This window comes from Pocillopora damicornis, chromosome 1 (genome assembly GCF_964200805.1).
Source record: "Pocillopora damicornis chromosome 1, jaPocDami1.2, whole genome shotgun sequence".
Lineage (NCBI taxonomy): Eukaryota > Metazoa > Cnidaria > Anthozoa > Scleractinia > Pocilloporidae > Pocillopora > Pocillopora damicornis.
Window position 1 is genome coordinate 18,062,873 of NC_142670.1, and position 6,000 is coordinate 18,068,872.

Here is a 6,000-nt window from a genome sequence, read left to right on the forward strand (position 1 = left end):
ATTTCCTTGTAATTTCATTGATGCTGAAGAAAGAAATGCTAGCCTCGACAAAAATATAAACAATTGAATATTGGTAGTTTTTAGAACCTGCATCATCTACAAGCTGACTGCTTCTTGTCTCCGCCTAAGTTTTCATTTGACTTTCAAATTTTTGGTTTTACAAACAAATCACCAATATTTCCTCTTTTTTGTTCTTAAGTGTAAAACAAAAATTCAAAGTGGTCGCTCCCATGCAAATTCTTCCACTCTGAAGTCCGAAGATCTCACCACAAAATCTTGATGTGTTTTTCTAAGCATTTGGACATTTTAAGAAGTTGATTGTTCTTGATTCTCGTCAGTAGTTTACACAACATTGTAGTAATGTTTATAGAGAGAATTTAGATTTTGATCAGTGTTACAGAAGCGCTATGTTTCCTTTGTTTTGAAACCACAAAGGAAGTTCATTGTACAGTTCGTTTTTCGGTCATTTCACAGAACTTAAAGACACTAGATGGATCGAATAACAGACTGTACGTTCCAGAGATAAAAAGTGAAGAATAAATATTCCGTTAGAGTACAAAATCAACACGTATTCATCAACAGAATCGACATCTGTACCGGAAATGAAGTTATTCTGCGATACACCCAAAAAATTGCTCACCGTCTTTAAATTAACAATTTTGCCGCAAGAAGGATAAAGTAATCGACCACTAAGGGTAGAGGAGAAAGCTACAAAGCTATTACATTAAGTACCTTAATATTGATTGTCCCTTTACTCTTTCCGAGCCTGATCGCATTTATCCACATTACCAGCAGAGAATAAATACACTAAAAAGTAAAGGTTTTTACAGCTGCTGTTAAGTGTTGTTTTAAAGAAATTCAGAGTTATGAGTTATGCGTTTAAGTCACGCATACAACAAAAATGGATAGGAAAATTATTTTAGGTTTAAAGCTAAGAAAGGACTGATTACTTCTTTTATTGGAAACTAACTGGACAATTGATAGAATGCTGCAGAGAAATGAAGATTTTTTACTCCAAATTTAATCCCTGTTCATATTGAAAGACAGCTATCATTCGGCAACCGACGTTTTCATTAATTTGCACCAGTATTCAACTTATAAATACAGATGATGCCATCATTGACGCACAAATTTTCAGATCAGAAATTTCTGTTTCGTTGTGTACGTAAAAGATGATTTTGTGTGTTAATTTCAAGCCAGATCTCAAAATTATATGATGTTGTGCTATGATTGAAAATATTCTTTCTACATCAGTTCCCCTCTGCTAGGAAACAAGAAGTTGAAAAAAAGGTGGATATATTTTGAATAATTATCATTTCCATTTTCATTACCATTTACTTCTCTTATGTTATTATCTGCAGTTTATAGAGTATTAATGCATAACAAATTGCCCCGTTAGCTGAAAAACGTAACCTATGTTGTTCTGTAGGAATTTAAAACTGGAAAATTCGTTGTTAAGGGAAAAATTTTCTGCTATCAAACCTTTGCATTATTTTGCGAGCGTTAATTTATCCTTCGCCGACGTGACATGCCTGTCACACGAGGAAAATAAGCTTCACCAGCCAACCGAACAACCAGAAGGAACATTTTTACAAAGGGACGCTATTTGAATTTTTTCTATGCAGTCAGGAACCTCCACAACACTAATTTGAAACCAACTTATTTTGTTTGTTGGCTTCAAAGGAAACTGAAACTTGCAGTTATTTTAAAAGATACTCCGATATGGAGTAGACATGAATATTAATTTTGAGGACGACCTGGGAACAGACGCAGAAGAAGAAGAAGACGAAGAAGAAGAAGAAGAAGAAGAAGAAATAAGTGATATAGGCATAGTTAACCCACGCTGGCAGGATGCGCCTCAGCAATTATGTAAATATCTTTACGCACAAGCGCCCCAAGCTCACGTTAGGAGAAAAAAAGCAAGCGATTGATTCATAACAGCGTCACGCGTTGTGTGACTCGGTGTTAAGTTACGAGAGGGAACGTTGAGAATTTAACTACGTTGTAAGGAAGAATATGGAGAACGAAATATGGTCGATTAACAACGATACGTATATTTCGAAATATTATTTTACGCGTAAAATCAGTGAATTTACTCAAATCTTCTGTGTCCGTTGTGGTTTCTGACGTTCTCTACCGTTTTAAGCTCGCTTATCCCACTGTTATTCCCGCTAGAAGTGGAAGTCAACTTTACTTCGTTAGTTCATGAAAAAATCGTTTGCCTTCTCTCGAGACGTGAGCTTGGGATGCCTGCTTTACGTTTAGCAATGGAAGCAAAGTGAGGATTTGAGTGAGAAAATAATTTTAATTTAGTTCTTAATTTAAAAATCTGAAAAATTTTTGAATTAAGAAAAAAAAACTTTTTCTTGCTCTCATAGTGTTAGACTTTTAGGCTATTTACTGGACTGTTAAGTTCGGTTCCGTTTATCTTCTCTTATTTCTATATAATCCTTTCCCGGTGTACTTGCGCTCCGAATGCTGCAATTGCAACGAAATTCCACATACGTGACAGTCAATGATAGAGCTCCACGATTTCGTAAATGTGTTAATGAACAAAATGAGGATGGTAAGAAAAATGCTATGCATCTTTTAAACAAAACGCGTGTAATCAGTGACTTAATTCCTATTGACTACCAACAGAAATGTAGCGAATTTCTTTGTAACAAAGTACAAACATTTAGCCTCAGATGTAATATTATGCTTCATGCTAAGGGTTTGGAGTTAACTGATTTTTTGTTTTATCTTCCTATTAGAATGAATAGATGGCCGATCGTTTCTCGTTCTCGTTGATGTGTGATTTCTTGACGGAAAATCCTGTTTCTTTTTTTCGCATTTTTTAACATTTATGTCATAAGATTACGAGTATTGAACTTGTGACGTTTATTTTCCTTTATCTTGAATTGACAGTCGTTTTATTTTAATCTTTATGTAGTTTGCATGTTGTTTTTTCAGATAGTAACAAATGCAGAGAGGCTCATGCTGTTAAAAGTAAGGAATGCCACCCAAATTTCATTTGCATAAATAATCAGGGCTCCTACAACTGCTCTTGAAATCCTAAATAGGTTAGGGACGAGTTTAACTTTGAAAGTGCATGTTTAGTATCTGCCATGTATTTTCGCATTTTTTAGGTAGATCAATTATTGTTCTTTTAAGTACTAGTTCTAAAGCCAAGTTCCTCTTTCTACTTTCTATGCAAATACTGCGGTCTTTGTCTTGACATAGTTGTTTTTCTTTTTCCCAGTAAAAAATAGAAAAGAAAATTATTTTTGGTTTAAAAAAAGGGTTGATTACTACTACTATTGGAAACTAACTAGATAGCTGATAGAATGCTGCAGCAAAATGAAGACTTTCTAACCCAAATTTGATCCCTGATCATATAGAAAGATAACTATCGTTTGGCAACTCACATTTTCACTAGTTCGCACCAATATTCAACTTATAAATGCAGATGATGCCATCACTGACGCACAAATTTTCAGATCAGAAATTTCTGTTTCGCCGTGTACATGAAAGACGATTTTTTTGTGCTAATTCTTTCAAACCAGATCTCAAAAATATATGTTGTTATCTGATGTTGTCCTATGGTTGAAATATTTTTCCTGCATCAGAATCAAGAAGTTGAAACAAAGGTGGATATAGTTTGAATAATTATCATTACCATTTTCATTATCATTTACAACTCTTATATCATTATCTGCAGCGTACCTAGTATTAATGCATAAAAAATTGCCCCGTTAGGTACAAAACGTAACCTATGTTTGTGACATGTGGCGTGACGTATTATGTCAGTTACTGATTTCCCATATGTAAGAGGAAGCGAGAGCACGTGCTCACCATTAAAAAATATGTAGCTTGTTTTTGTGAACTCTGCGTACTTTTACTCTGTATTTTCGAGAGGACGTCTTGATACATGGTGGCAGCGGTGGTGGTTTTTATTCTGTTTACTGTTTCAACGATGAGCGACGAGGAATCTTCCTCTGGAACCCCCGCGACTGTTTCTGTACACACAACGGCTTCGAACCAAGCTGGAAATATCCATCGCCCGTCGTTACTTCAAGTGAAACCGCCACCTCCACTCAATCTTGCTGACTGCTCAGCGAAAAGGTGGAAGTTGTGGAAGCAAACTTGGCTAAACTTTGCTATTGTTTCGAAATTTTCAACGCAAGGAGAGGCATACCAGAAGGCTCTTTTTCTTTGCACCATCGGGCAGAGCACCTTGGAAAATCAACGCATTTCAGTTCACTGCGAGCGAAGATTCAAACAAGGTCGACACGGTAATCGTTAAGTTTGACGAATACTTCACCGGTGACGTAAACGAGACGTACGAGCGCTTCAAATTCAACCAACGCAATCAAGAAGCTGGTGAAAACTTCGATGCTTACCTGACCGCCCTCAGAAACATGACCGACACATGTAATTTCTGTACATACCCGACGATGAAAGACTCTCTGATACGAGACCGCATAGTCCTTGGGATCAGAAAGGAGGATGCTCGCAAACGTCTACTTCAGGAAAGAAAGCTCGACCAAAAGAAGTGTATCGATATTTGTCGAACCTCGGAGGGCGCCACAACTCATATGCAAGCAATAGGTGGAAAACTCGAGGAAGTTCATTGGATTAACAAGGCAAAGGGCCCTCCAAAGACGAGCAGGAGACGGAGTGACCGTCCCGAACATTTACCTGACAGGAGTAACTCCCAATCACGAAAGCTCAAATGCAAATTCTGCTTAAAAATTTATCTTATGAAGAAAGAACTGTGTCCTGCATGGGGTAAAGGTGCAGTGTCTGTGGTAAAATGAATCACTGGAAGGGCTCGGAGATTTGCGAGCGAAAAGGCAAAGTTCACTCGGTAAGTCAAGACTCTAACCCTTCAGACTCTGACTCGGACGTGGCTTCAGTTAAGACTCTTAGTGTCGTTGTTAATAATGTTCGACCCAAACAAGACAAGCCCATTTATTGTGAAATGCTCGTTAACTCCAAGCCAGTCAGTCTGCAAGTGGACTGTGGAGCTACTGTCTGTATATCTTTAAAAGCCACACCGATGACCGCCATACTAAACCTTCCAATATCTCCCTGAAAATGTGGAACAAAGTGAAGATGAAAGCGCTTGGAACCTGCAAGCTGCTCGTTGAAAACCCAAAAACACTGATGAAGTACATATTAAAGTTTGCCGTTGTTGACAAACAGCTCACTCGCCTGCTTAGCCGCAAGGCTGCTGAAAAGATGAACCTCATCACAGTCAACTATGACCAGTTTGAGCATGTCAATGGAGTAGTAGATAGCACTGATATCTTAGATGAATTTCCTGACATTTTCAACGGGGACATTGGAACCCTGCCTGGCTCTGTGCGACTCATACTGAACTCTGATGTGGAACCGATACTTCGCCCGCCAAAACGACTGCCTATTGAGTGAAAAGAACCAGTGAAACTAGAACTTGACAGGCTAGACACTGCAGGAGTTCTCACTCCAGTGGATGAGCCCCCTGACTGGGTAAATCAGATTGCAATTGCCACCAAGAAGAACGGGAAGCCAACGCATCTGCATAGACCCACGTTCTTTGAACCTTACGCTAGAGCAGGAACACTATCAATTACCAGTCCTTGATGACATCCTTCCTGACCTTGCCAAAGCCAAAATCTTCAGCAAAGTTGACCTTAGTCATGGATATTGGCACTGTACTTTGGAAGAAGACTCTAGCATGCTTACCATATTTTCAACCCCTTTTGGGAGGTATAGGTGGACACGCCTACCCTTTGGACTTTCCGTAAGCTCAGAAATATTCCAGAAACGTCTGGTCCAAGCTCTGGAAGGAATTGTGGGTGTTGCCTGCATAGCAGATGACATCTTGATTTATGGTATTGGTGACACTCTTGATGAAGCCAGGCAAGATCATGACAAGAATCTCTCGTTGCTATTGGAACGTTGCCGGCAGAAGTCCGTCAAGCTCAACAGGGACAAAGTGGTGCTGAGGGTACAACAGGTGGATTTCATGGGACA